The following is a 26,745-nucleotide window of genomic DNA, read 5'->3' on the forward strand; positions in this document are numbered from 1 at the left end:
CCCCTGGGGAAGACAGCATAATTGCTGAATTAATAAAAACTGGTGGTGAGGCTGTAATAAAGGAACTGCACACATTAATATCAGATTTATGGGAAACAGAAACTATGCCAGATAATTGGAAAATTGGAATAATAGTCCCCATTTATAAGAAAGGGGACAGAACAGCACGTGAAAACTATAGAGGTGCAACACTCCTAAGTACAGCTTATAAGATCTTCACAAGTATATTTAACGAAAGGATACAGAAGTGTGCAGAAGGCATACTAGGGGAATATCAATGTGGGTTTCGACCAGGCAGAGGAACAACTGATCAAATATTTGTAATAAGACAAATGATGGAAAAGTTCTATGAATATGATATAGAACTGAATTTCCTACTCATCGATTTCAAACAAGCCTTTGACAGCATAAAACGGCAAGAACTATACAGAGTACTGAAAGAAGTTGGTATATGTGCTAAATTAATAAGACTAATCAGAATGACAATGACAGAGACAAGAGCAAAAGTAAAGATCCTTAGCAGAACAAAGTTGTGAAGCAAGGGGATACTCTCTCCACTGTCCTATTCAATATAGCCCTGCATAACGTAGTAAATAAAATCAACAAAAGAGGCACCATATTTATGAAAACTAGCCAGATATGTGCATACGCTAATGACATTGCTATAGTAGGAAGAAATACCAATACACGCCTAGAAACATGCTGGGCAATGGAAACAGAAACCTTAAAAATTGGCCTCATAGTAAATGAAAACAAAACAAAATATATGGTAATGTCACAATCTGAGGCCAGAAGAACCCCTAAGAACCTAAACATCAATGGGAAATGCTTCAACGGAGTGTCCTCTTTTAACTACTTGGGAGCCCTAATAACAAATGACAACAGTATTGGAAAGGCTATAAGGGAAAGAATACAAGCAGGAAACAGTGCTTACTTTGCAAATATGCAGATTTTCAAAAATAGCCTTGTTACAGGAAAAACTAAACTGCTAATATATAATTCCCTAGTCCGCCCAGTTATCACATACGGCTCAGAGGTATGGACGTTGACAGAACACGATAAAAATGCACTAAGAAGCATTGAGCGGAAAATACTACGCAAAACCTATGGGCCAATAAGGGAGGAATAAGACTGGAGAACACGCTACAATGCTGAATTACAAGAGTTAATACAAGGAAGGGACATAGTAAAATTTGTGAAATCACAGCGAATACGATGGCTAGGACACTTGGAGAGAATGGCAGAGGATAGAATTCCAAAGAAAATGATGAAAGGTATGATCCATTAAGTTAGGCGAAAAGGGAGACCTAGAAGAAGATGGATCGACGAGGTAATAATGGATATCACCAATATGGGAGTCCGGGGGTGGAAAGGAGCAGCAAATAGCCGAAAAGTGTGGAGGAAGATTGTTGAAGAAGGCAAGGCTCACCAAGGGCTGTAGCGCTACCGAAGAAGAAGAATCTTTGACAAAACGAGTTGCTCTTTTTTGGATCATCTCCATTTCGACTATGAGTCTGATACTGGAGGTGGCTAAATATCTCCGCATTTAACAAACGAGTCCATGACGAAACACGCTACTCTTCTTTGATTTCCTCTAGTTCCCCTATTAGACGCACATGATCAGTGGCCTACATTCAGGAGCAATAGTCAAGCATCAATCGAAAGAAGGTTTTTTAAGTTACCCCCTTCTGGACTGCTCTTTCTGCAGAGTCATCCCTTGAATCTTAGGTCTGCTATTAATTTTATATGTCTTTTCCACTTTAAATAACTTTGTACGTATACTTTTACAAATTTAATGGATGTAGCTGTTTTCAGTGACTGTTCGGCACTCTTGTAATCAAACAATGATGGGCCATTCGTATAACTATGCAGTCAGGTACTATCCAGTTCGTTAGTGTATAAGAAGTGAAATTCCAAATAAGCTGAAGTTTTGAATGTGTGTAATTAGTTTGTACACTGTTTATTAGTATTCGTTCTCACACGAATACCGAGGAAGTTGAGTCCTTAGAATCTGTGCCTGTGGTTGCCTTAACAAAGTGCTTGTTTCACACTGCAAATGAAATTGAACTCAAGTTTGAGGGCACACATGCACCTTGCGCCGAGTACATTGAACGTGTGCGGTGTACAGTTAATAGTGGGGAATACAGTCAGAACACAATACCACCGACTTGGCTATCATTCCTATAACGCTTGGAAGACGTATTCGTTTACCAGCACGATAATGATGGTGCATACATTTCTCGTCAGCTAGGTGTTATGAAACTCAGGCGGTCATCAGTGCCACCTCCAGACCTGTCACTGAGTATGCCTCAGACATGATGGTATAGGATCTGATATAGTTTACTGAAATGTCAGTGGACGCCCCACGATAAGAAAACACGGGCATGGGAAAGGTGCAGGCCATATGTCACAAGTCAATTGTTACTTCACAGAAGTCCAACAATCTTTTATTGCACAGATACCAAAAACACTAATAAAATACAAATTATTCAGGCAATTACTGCAAATTTTCTTCAATTGAATGAATTGATGATTAATTAGCTAATTTAAACGAATTAAATGGACCAATTTAGGAAGGACTCAGAAGCAAGTAGTACAATCAAACATAACTCAAACACGGCTTGGTGCTGGGCAAAAAATGGCAGCAGTGATGCTAAGGATTACAATTCCACCATTTGGCTGAACAAAGGGGGTGCTTGACATTAATGGATATAATTTACAAGAAGTGTAGCAACACAAAATGAAACAAGTCTCGTATCAATAGAAATATCCAATATTTGATCTATCAGAGAAGTCCCTCGTGCGCAATCAAGATACTGACGTGGAAAAATGATAAAATACCATTCAGCAAATTGAGCATTAGACCAGTATTAAAACTATTACGTTAAAACCAAACTTCAAACAGTGAAAACATGGAAGGGACAGTTACGGCAGGCCAGGTCTGAATAAGATGGTTTAGAATAACACACACTACAGATGAAATTAACACCCGATTGCTACGAGATACAGACTCAATTTATGAGGGATGCCGTAGCAAGCCAGGGGGCCATAACGTCTCAGAGGGTACGGTGAGACGGGTAGCGGCGAGCCGGCTGCGCGCACGTGCCCGATGAACCGGTGGGTAACAACGGTGGGAAAGCGCCTCCAAACGCTACGAACAGCTCGGAAGGCCGAGAGCAAACAAGCACACATATAATTCATACATAATAATCATAGAACATACGAAAGCGCTCAGACCAAGACCAGCAACTCAATGTGAGCGTGGCCCCAAGCCCCAACTAAGCCTTACGTATTACAAGAGTATAACAATACAAATTACTAAATAGATTACGGGGTTAATCTGACAATAAAATACACACCAAGTTAATGTAATAACCGAGAATTCACACATTAACTTAAGTTCAAAATGTTCAAATGTGTGTGAAATATTATGGGACTTAACTGCTAAGGTCATCAGTCCCTAAGCTTACACACTACTTAACCTAAATTATCCTAAAGACACACACACACACCCATGCCCGAGGAAGGACTCGCACCTCCGCCGGGACCAGCCGCACAGTCCATGACCGCAGCGCCCTAGACCGTTAACTTAAGTGACTTAAAAGCTAACAGGCAAATCTTGAGCGCTAACACTTGAACAACTATAACAGTAATTACGTTTACAACAGTAAATATTAATTTTCTTGGAAGGGGTAAAATCCCACCAGAGTTATGGAACTTAATTACCCAAATTGGGCACGATTCACTGGGTCGCTGAGTTTTGCTTACCACGGCCGTAGGCAGTTTTGTAGTCGTTATATCAGTCATCGAAGCAACAATTTTCAATACAAATAAGACTCAATCTCGACCTCACTGGGCACTAATACTCGTGGCGTCCCAGAATATATAACACAACTAATTTCACGCACGAATAACCAGATAAGCCGACATTGAACAAGTTGCAATTAAAAGAAATTTTAAAAGACACAAGTATGGCACTCAGATAATTTCAAACACAGGCAGCAAAAGGTAAATTTAACACTTCAGGCAATCCAGCGTAGCGAGAGCAACTTCAACACGGGAGCACATGTGTCAATCAAGTGCCCCCCCCCCCCCCAAGGGCAGAACAGACGCCACCAGAAAATGACTCCAACACCCACATCAGCAATTATGCCTCCTTAACCAAGGGTAAACCGGCCGCGTCGACTTGAGGCCCGATTACTGCAGACCAACAAAATCCTAGCCGGCCGTTGTGTTCGAGCGGTTCTAGGCGCTACAGTCTGGAGCCACGTGACCGCTACGGTCGCAGGTTCGAATTCTGCGTCGGGCATGGATGTGTGTGATGTCCTCAGGTTAGTTAGGTTTAAGTAGTTCTATGTTCTAGGGGACTGATGACCTCAGATGTTACGTCCCATAGTGCTCAGAGCCATTTGATTTGAACAAAACCCTACCGCTTAGACAATCGTGCGCCCGTAAGCTCTGTGAACAGCCCACCGCACGTCACATGTGTCTCTTATCTCTCTCCTCCTGACTGCGACTGGCTGACTGCCCATGTGGTCTACAACCACTCCAAGGAACTACGACCAAAGACTACACTAAAAAGCGACCGAAGCACCACCCGACGACTAGACAAAGACGGTTCGCGCCAGTAGGCAAGGATTTCAAAACATAGAACTACGAGCACGGCTCATTTATATGCATGGAAAACAGCATTTGACCATTGCCGAGTAACATTATCTCCAAATAAGACATCTGAATGCAGCCGCCACACGTGGAGCCTACGTTCAATGTAAGTAGTGCTGTGTGCGACAGCACCCTGCAGCCAGGAAGAAGAGCCACTCATTTAAAGGTACATTTCACCGTAGACACCCCTACTGTCATTGCTGTGCACGATTACTTGTCTGGTGAAGTGTCCCGAAATAATAGACTTTCGAATGAAGTGTTACTTTGGTAACGCAAGACGTAAGCAAAGCAGGTCAGTATGCGGCAGCCGGTTAGTATATCAACAATGAACGATTGCTGATGTTACATATAAGACAGAGAACGATTGTTCATAACACGGACGCTGCAGAATACGTCCACTACTGCTTCTGAAAGGCACAGCTAGAGCACTCGTGAAGCTGACCTAGTCAAGGAAAGCAGACCAAGTGAAATCATCGTCACCTCACAATAGCAATACACGCGAGACTTTCCCCGGATGAATACCAGTATTACTCCAATGCAGTGGCTTGGAGTGCTTGTACTCAGTTCGCAGCCTACCAGCCTGGAGAGGGGACCTGTGGCAGACTATCCTCCATACGTCGAGACCGTATTCGAACTCTCATGGAACAGCGAGTCCTGCCAGGCGGTTCTGTCACTGCAAGCCGCCTTGCTGCCATTCAAGTTAAGACCGACGGGAAGCCTTCGGCAACATTCACAATCAGGTCGTCTAGAGGCCTAAGTTGTGGTCCAGGGTCCAGTCGAAAATTGTCATCGCTGAGGGACATGCCACAGCCGCCATTCGTCTTCCGTACCTGTAGGACCTATTTCTTCCATGCTCAGAAAACTAGTACCATTTCCTCCGAAAACCGCAATGGTCCAGAAGCGGGTGGGACCCATACCTTCCGTTTAAAGCAGGTAGACGCATCTTTGCCAGCTGATGTCGACCCTTCAGCGCATTGGGCCACGTGGCTGCAGTGTGTGACCTGCCCGCGGAACCGTTAGCGTTCTGGACATCGCTTGCACTGCCCAGAAAACAGCGCCCATCCTTGCCCATTCTTTAGTCTAAACTTTATGAATACTTGAGGCAAGCAAAGATTGTATAAGCTGTAGAACTTTCTCGCGTTTATCGTGAATATGCTTAAATGTGGCATGGGAATTTCATTTTTTACTCGTCAAATACCGCTAGACAGTAAAAGATCCGTAAAACGGCTGGATATAAAATAGCACCATAGCAATGAAACACACGAATTAGCTGAAATTCCTCCCAGTAACTATTAGAAACAATAAAAGGAGTGTGACATTAGGATATTTCTCAATTTAGACGGGAAAGAACAAGGATTGCCGTTAAGATCCCGGTCATCTCGTGGTAGCTTACCGAGAAGGAATGCCGGAGAATACCATACTTTTCTGCACGTAAGTCAAGTAGGTGTGACGAAAATGCAGATTGCATTTCTGTCTACTATTGAGTGGACGAAAGCTGCTAATTCTTGGGATTAATGTCATGTTGTTAAAAACAAACGTCATTAAAGAAAATGCACGTTGACAGTACCAGTTCGTTTAACATTACTCACAAGGGAACCTCCCCATCGCACCCCCCTCACATGTAGTTATAAGTTGGCCCAGTGGATAGGCCTTGAAAAACTGAACACAGATCAATCGAGAAAACAGGAAGAAGTCGTGTGGAACTATGAAAAAATAAGCAAAATATACAAACTGAGTAGTCCATGTACAAGATAAGCAACATAAAGGAGAATGTGAGCTCAGGAGCGCCGTGGTCTCGTGGTTAGCGTGAGCAGCTGCGGAATGAGAGGTCGTTGGTTTAAGTCTTCCCATGGGTGAAAAGTTTACTTCCTTTATTTTCGCAAAGTTATGATCTGTCCGTTCGTTCATTGACGTCTCTGTTCACTGTAATAAGTTTAGTGTCTGTGTTTTGCGACCGCACTGCAAAACCGTGCGATTAGTAGACGAAAGGATGTGCCTCTCCAATGGGAACCGAAAACATTTGATCGCAAGGTCATAGGTCAACCGTTTCCTCCACAGGAAAACACGTCTGATATATTCTATACGACACTGGTGACGGCATGTGCGTCACATAACAGGAATATGTTGTCTACCCACCTAACTTGTACAGTTGGCGAATGGGTAAAAAGATTCTTCTACCTTGCCCGATTTAGGTTATCTTGTGGATGTGATAATCACACCCAAAAATTGATGAAAATATAAGGTTTGGTTACATAAACTGAAAATAAAAAGCTAAACTTTTCACCGGAGGGTAGGCTTGAACCAAAGACCTCTCGTTCCGCAGCTGCTCACGCTAACCACGAGACCACGGCGCTCTTGAGCTCAGAATCTCCTTTATGTTGATTATCTTGCACATGGACTACTCAGTTTGTATATTTTGCTTATTTTTTCATAGTTCCACACAACTTCTTCCTGTTTTCTCGATTGATCTGTGTTCAGTTTTTCAAGGCCTATCCACTGTGCAAACTTATAACTAAATCTGAGGGGAGTGCGACGGGGAGGTTCCCTTGTCAGGATGCATAAAGGAGGAAGCAAACTGATTCACACCCCAAAAAATTTACAAATTTAACTATCTTTTGTATTTTAAAATATTTTTACAACATTTCTTCATTTAAATCGTAATATGCTTATGTACACCTAAAAATCTCAACTTTTTAACTTGTGTGGTTCCTAGTTTGATTTTGGAGGAAACCAATTTCACATACTGAAATTTGGATATTTTTCGAGCTTTGAAATTGTCCACTTACTGTACCATGAATCTCAAGCCTGAACAGTTCCTCTTCTTTTTCTTGGTTTCTGACAAATTTATAGCGATTATAGAGTCGAGTTGAATTTGCTTCATCACCTCAAAAATTCTCTAAATGTCTACATGAGTAAAACTGACATATTTGCTGTGGAATCTTTCACGAACATCGGCGTTTCGCTGTCGATTACAGCTTAGTTCTGCCCACACAGATTGAGGAAAGAGTGCATTTTTTCTGTATAGGATTCTACTAAGTAATCACAAAACGTTTGCTGTTTTTCCAGTGGAGGCATCGCTGACATGAAATCCTCAACAAAACAATCACAATCCATATCAAGATCTAGCGTCGCCAAACCAAACATTTAAGATAGAAACTTTCCAATTTCATTTCTTGAGTAACAGTCATATGCAAGTCCCAATGTTCGTATTCTTAGCCACCAGGTCTGGGTTAAATGAAATTCGGATTTCTGGATTCTTATACAAATCTAGACCTCAGGCTTTGATTATGTCGAAGAGTCTGAAAACATCAATGTCGGTGAAAATTTCAGACCTAGATCATTACATTTGCTGGCAGCAGTTTGAAAGAAATATTGATACGAAGAAGTTACCTCGCCGTTAAATAAAGAAACAATGCTCGAAATATAATGTCCACTAACTAGCATGTGTGTTGTAAATTGCTAACAAAAAAAAACTTTGTGCAAACTTGAATGTTCCATCAACACATATTGAGTCACACTAGGTAAGTATTTTAAGGTTTTCAAATCCACAACTGTTATAACTCTTTCGCGATATTATTTTCTAGTAAGAAATTTGTCCCCTCTGTAGTTTCCATATTTAGCCCGTTGATAACCTCTTCAACACTTGTCGGCAGTTTTGGCAGAATTTTCCGTCAAGTTTTGTAAATAGATTTACGAAAGCTGTCTACGTCTGTGATAATTTGTTATTGCGTATCTCCCCCTTTTAACTGATTGTAAATTGGCTTTGATGGTCTCTCACAAGTACCTTCTGTGGCTTTTCTCTTTAGATTACAAATTGTTTTTTTGCTTCTGAATTTTGTCACAAGGTGTTTCCGCGTTATTGTGGTCGTCTTGATTCTCCGTAACACCCAGTTCCTCAATAGAAACAATTTTAATATAGTTTCTGTAACCATTAAATGTTACACGACCATCGCGCTACACTACCTTTCAACAGTTTTTGAAACACGAAGGTGTTACCCTTCAGCAGTAAGATCTGCCCCTTCGTACTTACTGAAACTGCAGGGATGTGTCTGGTCTATTACATGAAGGCCACTAGGCTAGTTCTGGAGGAGTTGAGCAAGCAGTAGAGGAAACAAAATAAAAATTCGGAGTAGGAATTAAAATCCATGGAGAAGAAATAAAGACAGAGACAGCAAAGTACCTGGAAGAGCAGCTGAACGGAATGGACAGTGTCTTGAAAGGAGGATATAAGATGAACATCAACAAAAGCAAAACGAGGATAATGGAATGTACTCGAATTAAATAGGGTGATGCTGAGGGTATTAGATTAGGAAATGAGACCCTTAAAGTAGTAAATGAGTTTTGCTATTTGGGGAGGAAAATAACTAATGATGATCGAAGTAGAGAGGATATAAAATGTAGACTGGCAATGGCAAGGAAAGCGTTTCTCAAGAAGAGAAATTTGTTAATATCGAGTATAGATTTAAGTGTCAGGAAGTCTTTTCTGAAAGTATTTGCATGGAGTGTAACCATGTACGGAAGCGAAACGTGGACAATAAATAGTTTGGACAAGAAGAGAATAGAAGCTTTCGAAATGTGGTGCTACAGAAGAATGCTGAAGATTAGATGGGTAGAACACAAAACTAATGAGGAGGTATTGAATAGAATTGGGGAGAAGAGAAATTTGTGGCACAACTCGACTAGGAGAAGGGATCGGTTGGTAGAACATATTCTGAGGCATCAAGGGATCACCAATTGAGTATTGAAGGGCTGCGCTGAGGGTAAAAATCGTAGAGGGAGACCAAGAGATGAATACACTAAACAGATTCAGAAGGATGTAGGTTGCAGTAGGTACTGCGAGATGAAGAAGCTTGCACAGGATAGAGTAACATGGAAAGCTGTATCAAACCAGTCTCTGGACTGAAGACCACAACAACAACAACCGGTCCTGGTACCTGGTAACCTACCTGGTTTCGGGAGGAATGGATCCTGCGCCCCTGCTATGCCTCGGCCCTAATCCTGTCGATGGCTGCAGTAAGACCCAGTTCCACGTCACACACTCCGTGGTGTCAGTGGGTGCTTACCGGGGCGCTGTCTATAATGAGTAGTTACCGGGCCGCCTATATATGACGTCAACGAGAGCGGTCTGGTAACCCACTGCCCCGCGGTGTTGACACTTGAGGTAGCGCAGGAAACACCGGCCGAGCTGCAGCCAAGGCGCCGTGACGTCACTGGGTGTTGAGAACGCGTCTCCACAAGTCAGCCGCGGAGACAGCACGGCGCATGCGTGTGTGAGCTCGTTCCGGCGTGGCTAGCGCCCTGCTGACTGCCGCTATGTTCTCAGCAATGAGTATATTTCTGAACAATAAATGCATCCTCCTGGCCAGTTAAAACTGTGTGTCGGACAGAGACTCGTACTTGCCCGCTTATCTCGGTCCGGCATACAGTTTCAGTCTGCCAGGAAGTTTCATATCAGTGCACATTCCGCTGCAGAGTGAATATTTGATTCTGGAATATATGCTTGTTTATTAATGACGTCCCACTAGAGAGTTCGAGGGCCGAGCAGGCCATCTCCCCCCCGAGCTACGCCTCACCCATGCGCGAGGGTGACGCTTCGGCCTGACCCCGACATTGACGAGCTAACACCAGCACCTAAGGTACCACTGCGTCCCCATGTGGTTCAAATGGCTCTGAGCACTATGGGACTTAACATCTGAGGTGGCTGGCTCAAATGGCTCTGAGCACTATGGGACTTAACTTCTGAGGTAATCAGTCCCCTAGAACATAGAACTACTTAAACCTAAGTAGCCTAAGGATATCACACACATCGATGCCCGAGGCAGGATTCGAATCCGCAACCGTAGCGGTCGCGCGGTTCCAGACTGTAGCGGCTAGAACTGCTCGGCCACTCCAGCCGGCCTAACATCTGAGGTCATCAGTCCTTTAGAACTTAGAACTACTTAAACCTAACTAACCTAAGGACATCACACACATCCATGCCCGAGGCAGGATTCGAACCTGCGTCCGTAGCGGTCGCGTGGTTCCAGACTGAAGCACCTAGAACCGCTTGGCCACAGTGGCCGGCTCATCCCCATGTGGGTTGTTGTTGTTGTTGTGGTCTTCAGTCCTGAGACTGGTTTGATGCAGCTCTCCATGCTACTCTATCCTGTGCAAGCTTCTTCGTCTCCCAGTACCTACTGCAACCTACATCCTTCTGAATCTGCTTAGTGTATTGATCTCTTGCTCTCCGATTTTTACCCTCCACGCTGCCCTCCAATGCTAAATTTGTGATCCCTTGATGCCTCAAAACATGTCCTACCAACCGATCCCTTCTTCTAGTCAAGTTGTGCCACAAACGTCTCTTCTCCCCAATCCTATTCAATACCTCCTCATTAGTTACGTGATCTACCCACCTTATCTTCAGCATTCTTCTGTAGCACCACATTTCGAAAGCTTCTATTCTCTTTTTCTCCAAACCATGTGGGTACACTGCATTATAACCAGAGGTGGCTATACAAGATACTGTAATTGTTATTCTAGAAAATTTATACGTTAATGTATCATACTATACTTCTAAAATTTGTTTTGCATGTCTCTCAAAAGTAAAAGCTCATAGACTATCTTCCTTTATGATAAATAATACGCTTTCGCTACCAAACAAATCTTAAGCAGACCAGTTTTGAAAATCGATGAAGTGAACCTAGGATTTTCACAGTCAAATTTTTAAATATAGGATAATTTTATCAATATGGCAATTATGGAAGAACTATAACAAATCAGATCCAAATTATATTTATTCTCCTGAGAGTGAAAAACATGAAATATTGCGCCAAGTTTTCAATGTACCGTTCGAAGATCTCGTTGACACACTGCCACCAATGTTTTCTACTTTCTATGGGGTTTTCTCGGGCATACAGTCCCACTACATACAAATTATGTACAAACCAGCAGAATTATTTATGTATGTAGTAATGCTTCAAAACAATGTCTATGATGATAAGAATATACATTTAGTTACTTTAGACATTCCTGAAATGGAGAAGATGGCCATTATACCTGATTTTCGTGAAAAAGACGCATTGTGTCACCCATAAAAACACACCACCCCCTTTGATCGCTCACAGCCTTCTATAAATCCATTCCGTAGTCCATACCAAGCGAGGTGGCTCAGGTGTTAGCACACTGGACTCGCTTTCAGGAGGACGGCTATTCATGCCCAAGTCCGGCCATCCAGATTTAAGTTTCCCTTTATTTCCCTAAATCTCTCCGGGCAAATGCTGGGATGGTTCCTTTGAAAGGACATTCCTTTGAAAGGACACGACCGATTTACTTCCCCATCCACGACACAATCCGTGCTTGTGCTCCCTCTCTAACGACCTCGATGTCGACGGGACGTTGAACCCCATCTTCCTTCCTTCATTCCCGTAGTCTGTAGTATTGTTCTCTAAGATCCGAAAGTAACTCGCTACATGCTACCGTTAGACAGATGTGAGAGATAGATGTCCAAATGCTCAAAACTGCGTATCACCTCAGTGGGGCACATGCATCTCACCTCAGTGGGGCATATGCATATCATCAGCCGCGAAAGGATTAACCAATCATTCATACGGCACTAGTCTTTCACTGTATTCATTTCTCATTTTCTACCAGTATATTTTGTTTAATTTGAGACATTTCTCATAGTCGAGCAATGTTGGTGGAGCTTCCTTCATCCGTCACACGGCAGTTACGGAAAGCAGATTTATTGCAGTGACAGCTGTCCTCCACGCGCCTACACAGAATGAGTTACGAGGAAGGGTACATGCAATGAGGGGTGACAATATTGGTGATTTTGAAAAAATAACTTCAAATGAGCACATGTTCGTTTCTGAAACGTATCCGACATACAGCTGTTTTAAAATCACAGGCTTAAGTCGCATTTTAGTTAGTTCCATAGATCATCTGAACCATTCTTTTGTCGAAATGATGTGGAATGAGTCAGTTTACAAGGTACGTATACATGATTACTCATAACGTTCATGAACATATTATTATTTTATTACTGCTTCTTTTGTTCAAAATGGCTTTGAGCACTATGGGACTTAATTTCTGAGGTCATCAGTTCCCTAGAACTTAGAACTACTTAAACCTAACTAACCTAAGGAGATCACACATATCCATGCCCGAGACAGGAATCGAACCTGCGACCGTAGAGGTCGCGCGGCTCCACAATGTAGCGCCTAGAACCGCATGGCCACTCCGGCCGGCGCTTCTTTTGTGGGTATCAGTTTTTAAATAGAAACTCGTCAATGGAATAGAAGGAGTTGTCCACAAAAAATTATTTGGAATTAGATTTAAAACGTGTTTCCCTAACTGTCAGATACCGAGCGAGGTGGCGCAGTGGTTAGCACACTGGACTCGCATTCGGGAGGATGACGGTTCAATCCCGTCTCCGGCCATCCTGATTTAGATTTTCCGTGATTTCCCTAAATCGCTTCAGGCAAATGCCGGGATGGTTCCCTTGAAAGGGCATGGCCGATTTCCTTCCCCATCCTTCCCTCACCCGAGCTTGCGCTCCGTCTCTAATGACCTCGTTGTCGACGGGACGTTAAACACTAATCTCCTCCTAACTGTCAGATATTTATGTTATTGGGCAAATGATCAAAAAATTTTATTGCTGCGCACAGAACTCCTCTTTGAACCACTGTCAGCTTTAACTACGGGTAATAACGGTCATTTCTCCCTCTACTGTTGTAGGTATGGGCACCACTGTTCTTCTGAAATTGTGATGGATTATTTATGAAGCATTTCAAATTGGTTCAAATGGCTCTGAGCACTATGGGACTCAACTGCTGTGGTCATCAGTCCCCTAGAACTTAGAACTACTTAAACCTAACTGACCTAAGGACATCACACACATCCATGCCCGAGGCAGGATTCGAACCTGCGACCGTAGCAGTCGCACGGTTCAGGACTGCGCGCCTAGAACCGCGAGACCACCGCGGCCGGCCTATGAAGCATTTCATTAGCGAAAATACATATTGTGCCGACACAGCTGAAATGCCTAGCTCCTTCAAGAAATACTTACACGACGTCCGTGAGTGAGCTCCACTTATTATTCTTACTGCTCGTTTTCGTGAAATCAGTACTTTCTCTCTAAGTGATGAGTTGCCCCAGAAAATTATTCCATACGACATAACCGACTGGACATATGCAAAATATGTCAAGAGGTTGATATGTCTGTTTCAAACATTAGCAATTATATGAAGACCAAAAGTAGCTCAGTAATATACTTCTTCTCGTTTAACTTTTCGTCAGTGTATACACCCAAACATTTTTAACATTTGTCTCCTGCTCATGTGCAACATCAATTATTGGTATGACGCTATTTTTTGTATAGAACTCAATGTAGTGCCCTTTTTCAATATTTAGGGAGAGTCCATTTTCAGAGAACAACTTATAATTCTTTGGAAAGCATCATTTACTAGCTCTTTGTTTGCTTTCTCTCCGACAGGATTCATTATAACATTAGTATTGTCTGCAAAAAATACTAGTTCTGCTTGTTGAGTATTAAGTGGAAGATCACTCACATATATAAGGAATAGAAGTGGGCCAAAAATTGAGCCATGTGGGATTCCCTTTGTAATTTTACCCCAAGTCACTAAAATTTTCTGCCTTTTCCACACTGTCTTAATTATTCAGTACAACCTTTTATATTGTGTTTGTCAAGCTATTAAATCGATAAAACTTGAGTTTTCCAAGAGAGAATCATGATTTACACAATCGAAGGCCTTGGAGATATCACAAAAATACCAGTTGGCGTTATAATATTATTAAAAGCTTGTTGTACATGGTGAGTCCTTCTTCAACAGCTCTCATTCGATTGCATAGAGTTCTCGAAGTTGAAGCTGTCAGTGCCTACTTGTCAATCCACTAGCACACAAAACACACATAATGGTTGCGCTTTGTTTCCGTATCACATATGGACTTCACATCTGTAATCGTTGTGCAAACGATAAGCTTGGATCAGCAACACAGCAGCTGTCTCAAGAGTCTCAAAACGCAGTGCTGTTGATGGTGGACTTTTTGAACATCTTTGTGAGGAAATGTATAAAACTAAACAAAACATTTGATCACATAATTTCAGTTACTATCACCTGAATTTGTCCTTTTCTCTGTTGTTTTCTTCGGAAACTATTAATAACAGGACGTATGTTCATATGACGTTTTCTATTCAGAATAACTATTAACCCTCAAAGCACGTACCTTTCCTCCTGAGTCACCGTGTATAAGAATAAACGTTTGCCATGTAGTTTTATTTTCTGTATTTCTTTCTGTGACACCGTGTAAAAATAGAATGACCTCCGGTGCAATAACATGTGGCACTGCAATGCGTTAGAAAATGTTGCTGGGGGATAGGCCGATATCCTGTATATTCTTTAGAATTTCATTATTTCCTCTCGCACCTTTGTTGTATGATTCCGCAAACATTTGAAAACGTCTCGCATTTTTCGATAAGTGTCATATTCCCTTGTCTAACGCTTCCTTTGTCTAACGCTTTAAAGAAGCAAAGTTTAGAATTTTAACAACGTTTTTAAATGCTATGTGATGAACAAGATTGGATGTACATAATTTTAGTCCTCGAAAGAAACTTACATTGCCACTAAGCTGAAGATTTCAGCTGATTTTCTTCTAGATCAGATTTTGCTTCTACGTACATAGAAAAAACTACGTGAAAGTCAAGTATTCATTTCGTGTTGCTCTCGGCTGACACAGATTTTATCCTTTCCTTTCCTTCACGGAGTTCTCATGTTATTTCTTGATTTGGCAGTATTTAGTGTTAAAGGGTGACCGGTTGTTCTCATAGTCGCCACTCAGATCAACCCTTCCCCCGCGGCACCTTTCCCTCTGATGGAATTTCTGTACCCCATCTGTTTGCGAATAGTGTTATCCATGTGAAAGTATGACAACGTTTTCAGAATGTAAATGTGGCAGGACATGGCTGTTGGTGTTCACCTAGACGGATGTCGGGAACTTGGTTGCTCTAGACAATACATATTATTCCGAATTTGTATGATAGATTGTTTCATTACTCTCTTCTTAACTGTCATCTCGTTTGGCTTAGCTTTGCTTGGCTTCTGTTCCACAATATATTAAATTAAAGCGATGACATGACGTCTGTTCTGCAAAATATTACAATGAGAGTAATGACATCTGATCTATATAGTACCGTGCAGGGAAAATCTGATTTTTGTTGTAAACTGTGGTACACGCGCAATTTGCCTGAGGGATCAACTAACTCTTTTGCTGCATGCCTATTTGCTAAAGTAAAAAAATATTTTAGTAGTCAGCTGTGTGAATTATTGTTTACTAAAACGTATTTATGATGTTTTGGCGCACAGTTTAACAACGGATTCGGTGACGCTACAGACTGGCTAAGTCGCTTCGGAATCACCTCTGCCATCTACTGGCAACTGCTTAAAGCTACTGGCCAATCGGCCGCTAGGCTGCAGCACTGAACAGCGAGATGACAGTACACGGGAGGACGTTGGAAAAACATTTTCCCGCTTCTCATACCAAGCTTACGTAGGGAAGTGTGTACATACTTCCTTTCTTGTAGAAGAGCAATGAAAAATGTCGTACATTAAGGATATGGGAGCCTTTATATTTTATGAAGTAACAGCTTTTTCATGAGATGAGAAAATATTTTATTTTCCGAGCACAGATCAAAAACTAACGAGAATAAACAACTCGTAACCAAGCCGACTACGGCAAAGATAAATATCTATCAGCTGCAGCTTTCATCCGCTGTTTTTGGCGCAGTGGATAAATGACGTCGCCACAATAGCCCCCCTCCTTTTGAAACCGGGTGCACCAGGTATGTGGGGAAACTTGCACTTGATTTTTCTACCAGCTTTCGTGAAAACATCTGGTGCAGGCAGTGGCTGCTCCTGTTCTGCACTTGCTGCTTCGTTGTCCTCTTCTGAAACCGAGGGCTCGGCGAGACTATCTGCTGTTTCTTTGGCCACGTTTGAGGGTGATTTTGCAGACCGAGGAAGGAGTGTACCCTCTTCGGTGTAAGCAGGTTTAAGCCGCTCAATTGAGACTGTCTCTTCTTTACCATCCTTATCGATTTTGAAGCTGTGGCTTCCTCTCGTGATTACCCTGTATGGTCCAGAGTAAGGCGAAACAAGCGGCGGGCGCACCGTATCATCCCTAAGCCACACGTGGGACGTTGCTTGCAGGTCTTTATGCACAAACACTCTCCGGTCTCGATGTCTGACAGGGTTAGTGGGTTTGATGTTTCTCATTCTAAAGCTGAGTTGTCTCGCGAACTGCGTGCATAGCTCAGGGGCGAACGGCTGTGTAGATGCTGGAACGATAAATTCTCCAGGAACCCTCAATTGCTCGCCATAAACCAATTCTGCGGACGAGCATTGTAAGTCCTCCTTCACGGCCGTTCTCAATCCGAGTAGGACCAGCGGTAGTGCTTCAGGCCATGAAGTGGAACTACACATTAATGCAGCTTTGAGCGTGCGGTGTAGTCGTTCCACCATTTCATTACTAGATGGATGATAACTTGTGGTGCGTAGGTGGTTGCACCCGCGCAGTAGTAAAAGTTCATTGAAAAGTTGGCTTTCAAACTGCCTTCCGCGATCTGTTGTTATGTTTTGCGGAACGCCAAACCTGGAGAACCATGAATGCAACAGTGCTTTTGCAACCGACTCCGCAGAAATGTCTTGTATTACAACTACTTCTGGCCACCTGGTAAAACGATCAATGATTGTGAGCGAATAGCGTTGTTCTGAAGAGCATGATAGCGGGCCCACAATGTCCACATGTATAAATGAAAATCTTGCAGATGGCGTCGGGAAGTCAGCAATAGGTGCAAAGACATGTCTGTTGATTATATTACGCTGGCATGTTAGCATTCACGCGCCCATGCACGACAATCTTTTTGTATTCCAGGCCACACTACTTTGGAGGAAACTAACTTGGCTGTAGCTCGTACTCCTGGATGTGATAGGTTATGTAGTGCACTATAAATCTCGCGACGATATTGTTCTGGTATGTAAGGTCGCTCCTTTCCTTTTGCTACATCACACCAAATTCCGTCTGGAACATTTGGGACAGACACACGTCTGAGCTGCAGCACAGTTCTCTGTTCCTCTATTAGACGGCGCAAGAAAGGATCTTCTCGTTGTTTAGACGCTAACTCGGTCCAACGAATTGAATTTAAACTGGCACAATTCCTAGACAGGCAATCTGCGACCAGGTTGTCTTTTCCTGAAATGTGACGCACGTAAGTTGTGAACTGTGCAATGTACTCGACTTGCCTGCACTGACGTGGGGAATTGAGCTCTGTGTCTCGTTGAAATATAGCTACTAACGGCTTGTGATCGGTGAAAATTGCAAAGTGCCTCCCTTCGACATACGTGCGAAAATGCTTTATGGCCAAGTAAATAGCAAGCAACTCACGGTCAATAGCGCTCCATTTTTGCTGCTGTCGAGTCAGGTTTTTAGAGAAAAATGCGAGCGGCTGCCATCTGCCATCAACTTCTTGCTGTAGCGCTGCACCCACTGCTGTTTGGCTCGCATCAACCATGAGCGCTAAAGGAGCGCTCAATCTTGGATGTCCCAGTAGTGTTGCCCGAGAAAAACATTTCTTTAAGTCATGGAAAGCTACTTCAGCATCCGGACTCCATGGAATTTTACGATTTCCTGTTGTATTTTTACCTGCAAGTAATGATGTGAGTGGCTCTTGGGCGGCAGCTAATTTAGGTAAGCGACGTCTGTAACAGTTGAGCATGCCTAAAAATCTGCGAAGTCCTTTGTAAGTTGTGGGAAGGGGCATCTGTTGTACTGCTTCAACCCGCTCAGGCAAAGGTGACAGGCCTGCTGCTGAAACCAAATATCCCAGGAACTTTACCTCGCGTTTTCCAAACGTGCACTTTGTTTCGTTAATAATTATGCCATACTCTGTCAGACGGCGGAAAAGCTGCCGCAGATGTTCGACATGCTTATATACAGAACCAGAGAATACTAAAATGTCGTCCATATATCAAAATACGAATGGTAATTCTCGAAGCACCTCATGCATGAATCTTTGCCATGTTTGGGCAGCGTTTCTGAGGCCAAATGGCATAAAATTGTACTCAAACAAACCGAATGGTGTGATAACTGCTGTTTTTTTAATGTCAGATGGAGCCATGGGAATTTGGGAAAATGCTTTGGCGCAATCAATCACACTAAATATTTTGGCATTGCTAATCGTACTGTTAAAATCAGTCACATTGGGTACTGGGTAGCGGTCGGGAATTGTGCGGGCATTGAGCGCCCTGTAGTCTCCACAACTCTCCATGAATTGTCTTTTTTACGGACAATGTGAACTGGAGATGCCCATGAACTATCAGACCTACTTACAATACCTGTTTTTAGAAGTCTGTCGAACTCAGCTCGCGCCGCGAGCAGCTTCTCTGGAGGCAGACGCCGCGGGCGGAAGGCAACGGGTTGACCTTGTGTCGTGCTGATGTGGTGTTGAGTATTGTGTCTGCATTTCCTGGTTGCGTTGACGGGTTCGGTGAGTGCTGGAAAGTCTTGAAGCAGTTTACGAAAAAGTGATTCCTCCGACAGTGCTCTGATATTGCCTACAGTACACGAATCGTTACGACTGTCGGATGTCTTCTTGCGTGACGCACACGTGTGCGCCCCGCTTAGTTGCGGGTACGAAATCGTATCACAATATCCCGACGTGGATGACGCGGTAGAGGAGCCGGAAATCTTCGTGCAGAAAGACACCATCGCACTGCACTTGAACCGACGCGGAAGACGCAGTAGGCAGTATCCCTTCTGTGGGAACTGTCACCGAACGACGGTTAACCAGGTCGGGCATAAGTCGGTAGTTCCGTAAAAAGTCCGCTCCAATTATAGGAATCGGCACATCAGCAACCACAGAAGTCCATTTTGGATGGAAGTTGGAATTCAGATGTAATGCCAACTGTTTCTCACCATAGGTAGATATTCTGGAATTGTTTGCCGCAGTCAGCACATGTTGCGTTGTTGTCGTGAGTATATCACCTCTCTTTCATGGATAAACACTGACTTCTGAACCTGTGTCAATCAGAAACTTCTCAGCTGAAGAGAGGTCCAACACGAACAATCGGTGTGATTGGTTGACTGCAGATACCGTGACGTTTTCACCTCTTTGAATCACGCTATGACTCGGACGCCTATGTTGTTGTTGACGAACGTTAGCGCCCATTAACGCCCGCCTTTTAAGTTTGGGTAGCTGCAGGGTTGAATACATTGACTGGCAGTGTTACCGAAGCGTCTGTGGTACCAGCACCATTGATCTGTCAAATCCTGTTGGATAGCATTTCTTCGTCTTTTCTAACTGCGACTTCGTAGCTGCTGGTGGTGTGAAGTTTCTTGCACGTTGAGTTTTGCCACTTGTGCTGCCAGTTGCTGTATGGTGGGTTCGGTCGATGAGCACAGCTGTTGGGAAGTATTATTGCATGTTCCTGGCTCACTGACGTCAGATTCCATCACACTACACGTTCTTGGGCCTCTATCCTGGCTATAGTTGAATTCGGAACACGCAGAAACTTCGGTTAAGGTGTTTGCGATGGTGTCTGCCTTTTTTGCTAAGACTTGCAATGGTAAGTCTGTTTCTGCTGCAATGACGGCACGGGTGTTGGCAGGAAGTTTAAGAAGCCATATTAGACGTAAAGACTCTTCAGGTAGGAGTTCCGGGCCGGCTAATGTACGTAAGGCTTTGAATACTTGTGACGGAGTCTTGTCGCCCAAATCTTCGTATGCGAAAGTTTTTTGTAGTCGCAAATCTGGTGACAACGTATAATGCTGTATGAGAGCTTCCTTTAGAACAAAGTAATTTTGTTGCGACAAGGTTTCTTCTACTTGCTCTATCACTTCTAAATTTAGATGTGAAACCACTATATTAAATTTGTCAATGTTGTTAGACACCCCACGCTGCCGAAATATGCATTCAGCCTGCGTAAACCAAGGCTGGGGGCGCGTCGGCCAGAACGCGGAAAGCTTAACACTTCCGTGTCGCGCTTAGGTACTCCCATCTTTTGCGTTAACATCTGTCGTTCCGTTTTGTGGCGAATCAAAGGGCGTGGACCGCGATCCTTGGTCGAACAGACTGTAGTCTTCAATCTTGATTCCACTGCCCCATGCTTTTGTCTCTGAATTCATTATTCTCGTCGGTATATATATTTTCTTTATGCTTCTGCTACGATTTTTCGGTGTCACCGCTATGGGAGCCTTTATATTTTATGAAGTAACAGCTTTTTCATGAGATGAGAAAACATTTTATTTTCCAGACACAGATCAAAAACTAACAAGAATAAACAACTCGTAACCAAGCCGACTACGGCAAAGATAAATACCTATCAGCTGCCGCTTTCACCCGCTGCTTTTGGCGCAGTGGATAAATGACGTCGCCACAATGACATACGCTCTTGTAATTACTGGTAGTATTTTGTGTATGTTACTGTCTGGTTAGCACTGCGTCGCACTCTGACCGTGCATTCATTTTAAGATCGAAATTATTTTGCTACGGGTTTCGTAAAGACTTGTGCCAGAAGTGTGTTGTTAGTATTTGTTAAATGTGAGTATCAATTACACACATGTGAACAGAGAATTGACCCACGATGATTATATCGAGTTGTATTTTATAATTGAACGTAAACAAAAAATTGACCGTATCAGCTCTTATAACTACGTTACTAAGAACAACAGTTAGTTTGCATATACTGCATATATTTTTTTGTTTTTGTGTAAAACAACTCTTATGCACTTCATAAATGGCTCTGAGCACTATGGGACTTAACTTCTGAGGTCATCAGTCCTCTAGAACTTAGAACTACTTAAACCTGACTAACCTAAGTACATCACACACATCCATGCCCGAGGCAGGATTCGAACCTGCGACCATAGCGGAATTACAACCGTGTAGTTTGAACTGTTGGCACGTGGAAACTGCGCAAAAAAGTGCGAGTTTTTAAAAAAATAGAGAAAGAGCAGAATGGAAAGAGGAAGCAGAAGGAATGATTAGTTTTCTGTCAAATTCGATCAGCAGTTGGCATATGGCTTCTATGCAACTACGTTTGGGTTACTGTTGGGAGAGATGTTGGACCACATGAAATTGCTCCATGTTCCAACAAATGAGTACTGTAAAACGATATTTGGAAAAAAAGAACTCATTTTGGACAGTTTGGTATCATCTCGGTTGCTCAGATCAAATTTTGTAATGTAATCAAATAGCTGATTTTAAGAATAGATTATGGTACAATGGCTGACCACGTGCACTTCCATTCCTGAATGTGTTGTAATTCATATTTCGCGTTGTGTGATAAAAACTGACATTTATTAACTCACTTCAGTTTATAGACTAGGAAACTAAGAAACGATGCATACTGGCACAGTATCCGAAACTAATATGAACTTACCACATTGAACACCAGAGAGCTTTCTAGCTTGGGTATCGTTTTCCTTACGCTTGCAGTTAATTAAGTAATTGAAATTAGTTCCGTTGATGGACGACAGACGCATCTATAACTGAATTTTCAGTTATGCTGATGTGCAAAAAATTGAGTTAAAGTTATTTCTAATCGATCTTATCAAAAATATAATTTCGTCGAAAGTCTATGCCTCAATGACTTTACTTCTGAGAAATTTCGAATATGAATCACAGGAGTGGAAATGCAGCAGCTGGTATTATCATCATGTGTGTATTCTAAAAAAATTATGGGACTGTCTTGTACCGATTGTTAGATATGGCGGTATACGCCTTGATCTTTAATGCTACCAGAGTAACTTTACAATTCCGCTGAAAGTCGAAAGTCCATGCAGCTCGGAGGAAGGAAGGAAGATTGGGTTTAGCGTCCCGTCGACACTGAGGTCATTAAAGACGGACCACACGCTAGGTTTGTGTCAAGGATGGGGAAGGAAATCGACCTTGCGCTTTGAAAGGAACCATCACGGCATTTGCCTGGAGCAATTTAGGGAAGTCACGGAAAACCTAAATCTGGATGGCTGTACGTGTACTTGAACCGTCTTCCTTCCGAACGTGATTCCAGTATGATAACAATCGTATACAGCGCGAACGGAGAATTAGATTTCTGGGGTACTCAAGACTTGTTTGTATTACGTGATAATTGGCACTGTCTCGCAATTCACGATATAAACATCGTAGCGACAGAAAATTGATGTTTTCAGTGCTTCTTTTGCAAGTTGCGAATCTGGATCCATGATATAATTTTAAACGAAACAATATGCTGTTGTTCGAACTACATCGTCCGCTCTACGTAGTGTATAGGCCAGATGTCTTGGAGAAGGGCCGGCCGCTGTGGCCGAGCAGTTCTGGGCGCTTCAGTCCGGAACCGCGCGACTGCTACGGTCATAGGTTCGAATTCTGCCTCGGGCATGGATGTGTGCCACTGTCTCCACCAAGGGCCGGTACTCTGCGGGCCTCCTGCATTTCGCTACATTTCTGTAGCGTCGCCACTTTTCTGTATGCAACAGCATTATCTACGAAATGCCTCATGGAACTGCCGACTTTATCTGCTAGGACATTTACATATATCTTGCGAAAAGCAGTGGTCCCATAACACTCCCCGGAGGCACGCCCGCAGATACTTTTGCGTCTGAAAACTTCTCTCCTTTTAAATTGGCATGCAGTGTTCTGTTCGATAGAAACTCTTCACTCTAGACACACAGTTGGTCTGATATTGTACAACCTTGTAGTTTCTTTCACTAGGCGGCATTGCGGAACTGCATCGGATGCTTTCCGGAAGTCAAGTAGGACGGCATCTACCTGGGCGTCTCGTGGACAAACAGAGCGAACTGGGTTTCACACGATCCTTGTTTTCGGAGCCCATCCTGGTTCCTACAGAATAGATTTTAGGTCATAGCACACATAAAAAAATTTTCAAAATTCTACAACAGACCGACGTCATGCATGAAGGCTTACAGTTTTGTGTGTCTGTTCGACGATTTTTCTTGAAAACGGAAATGATCTTTGCTTTGTTGCAATCATAAGTACGACAAGTGGAAGAGGGAGAGAGAGAGATAGTGAGAGGGATTTACGAGCGTACGATAAATCCCTTCCCTCGAAAATTTCCCTCCTCCATCTCTCCTCAGTGTTACCACAGCTGACATGCCACTCATCTCATATATACTAAGATTGCCGTACGTGCGAGTTGCCTACTTGCTTCCATCGGCCTGAGTGGAATGCATAAGTTCTGAATAACGCTCACCAACCTGCAGTTTTCTTAGCTGTTCGTCCCCTGGGCAGAAAGCAGCACGTAGGTCTTGAATCCGTTATCTTGAGGCTGTAACAAACTCTTAGCGATGAACTGAATGTGTATAAATAATTGAATTTTCGACTAAGTTGCTTATGCGGGATGCCTTTCGCCCTTTATTAGCAGAATACGAGAAAGTGCACAATTATATTCCGCTTTATGAATCACATATAATTTCCACTTTCTTCCATTGTTCACGATTTCATAGAAATTTGCGTAATTACTATCAAATTGTTCTCAGTTATTTGTCCAAATAACCACAGATCGCTAGTTAAGTTCTTAATCGATACCGACCAAGTGGGACAATATGTCTGTCTTCCGAGACTGCCTAACTAGCTCTGGTCTTACAGCAACTTCGCCCACCATCCAATTGAGGAGCGATCCGAATATCTCCGAAGTGCTTCGTCTGCATTTTCGTTCAGCAATTACTTTTTAAGTAATGGAATGACACCCTGCTATTGAGAGATGCTTTTATATGGAAGGCAAGTAGATTCACTGTCCAGTGTTTCTAATACGAATAATAGTAGTTCATGATGTTGGCACACTAATTCCGAACACAGCAGCCAGTCGTGAAGGACCACAATATAGGCGGTCTGTCTTACCACACACGTGCCGGATAAAACGTCTATCACCAGTACCGCACACAACATCACGTCATCTTCCAACTCCTGCCTTCTTAGCTCCTATAAGAACAGCTTCCTGTAAGGTCAGAAATATTACATTACGAACTCTTCGCTCCTCGATAGACCTGTGGTACACTATTGCTAGAAGAGGGGCAAGGTCTTTCGCATACTATGAGTAGAATCGAACTCGTATCCTCTCAGGTCCAGTGGTCTTTCCTCTTTTGAGCGATTTCAGTTGCATTTCTATCAAAGGGAACGCAAAAATGACGACACGTGAAGGTTGGTAAAGAGTCCTGCGTCTGTGAAAAGATCTTTGCGCGAACCACACAGCTACCGCCCTCATATCTTAGCAAAAGATCCGGCAGAGAACCCGAGAAAATTCTGGTCGTATGTATAATCCCTAAACGGGTCTAAGGCTTCCATTCAGTCCCTTGTTGACTAGTCTGGTGCGGCAGCCGAAGTTTTAAATGTCACACAGGGAAATTGTACAAAACATTTGACCATCGGAAAGGCTCCCGTATGTAGGACATAGTAATAACTGCACCTGGCGTAGAGAAACAGCTGAAAGATTTGAAAGCAAATAAATTATCAGATTCGGATGGAATCCCAGTTAGATTCTACAAACAGAACTCTACGGCACTGGCCCCTACATTTATCGTGAATATCAGGTCCAGCATAAAGTCTCAAGCGACTGGAAAAAAGAGCAGTTGACTCCAGTATATAAGAAGGGTAAAAGAACGGACCCGCAAAATTACAGACTATCATCGGTAACTTCTGTTTGCTACAGAATCCTTGAACATATTCTCAGTTCGAAAATAATAAACTTCCTTGAGACTGAGAAGCTTATGTCCACGTGCGAAACTCAGCTTGCCCTTTTGTTCATATGATGTACTGAGAGCTGCAAATGGCAGATTACATATTTCTGGATTTCCGGAAAATCATTTGACACGGTGTTCCATTGTAGCCTGTTAACGAGATATGTAAGTTGCTCAGGGCACAGGTCATCCCCGTTTCAAGAAGGGACGTCGAACAGATGTGCAGAACTATAGACCTATATCTCTAACGTCGATCAGTTGTAGAATTTTGGAACACGTATTATGTTCGAGTATAATGACTTTTCTGGAGACAAGAAATCTACTCTGTAGGAATCAGCATGGGTTTCGAAAAAGACGGTCATGTGAAACCCAGCTCGCGCTATTCGTCCACGAGACTCAGAGGGCCATAGAGACGGGTTCACAGGTAGATGCCGTGTTTCTTGACTTCCGCAAGGCGTTCGATACAGTTCCCCACAGTCGTTTAATGAACAAAGTAAGAGCATATGGACTATCAGACCAATTGTGTGATTGGATTGAGGAGTTCCTAGGTAACAGGACGCAGCATGTCACTCTCGATGGAGAGAAGTCTTCCGAAGTAAGAGTGATTTCAGGTGTGCCGCAGGGGAGTGTCATAGGACCGTTGCTATTCACAATATACATAAATGACCTTGTGGATGACATCGAAAGTTCACTGAGGCTTTTTGCGGATGATGCTGTGGTGTATCGACAGGTTGTAACAATGGAAAATTGTACTGAAATGCAGGAGGATCTGCAGCGAATTGACGCATGGTGCAGGGAATGGCAATTGAATCTCAATGTAGACAAGTGTAATGTGCTGCGAATACACAGAAAGATAGATCCTTTATTATTTAGCTACAAAATAGCAGGTCAGCAACTGGAAGCAGTTAATACCATAAATTATCTGGGAGTACGCATTAGGAGTGATTTAAAATGGAATGATCATATAATGTTGATCGTCGGTAAAGCAGATGCCAGACTGAGATTCATTGGAAGAGTCCTAAGGAAATTCAATCCGAAAACAAAGGAAGTAGGTTAGAGTACGCTTGTTCGCCCACTGCTTGAATACTGCTCAGCAGTGTGGGATCCGTATCAGATAGGGTTGATAGAAGGGATAGAGAAAATCCAACGGAGAGCAGCGCGCTTCGTTACAGGATCATTTAGTAATCGCGAAAGCGTTACGGAGATGATAAACTCCAGTGGAAGACTCTGCAGGAGAGACGCTCAGTAGCTCAGTACGGGCTTTTGTTGAAGTTTCGAAAACATACCTTCACCGAGGAGTCAAGCAGTATATTGCTCCCTCCTACGTATATCTCGCGACGATACCATGAGGATAAAATC

This window comes from Schistocerca serialis, chromosome 1, assembly GCF_023864345.2.
Source record: "Schistocerca serialis cubense isolate TAMUIC-IGC-003099 chromosome 1, iqSchSeri2.2, whole genome shotgun sequence".
NCBI classification, from domain to species: Eukaryota; Metazoa; Arthropoda; class Insecta; order Orthoptera; family Acrididae; genus Schistocerca; species Schistocerca serialis.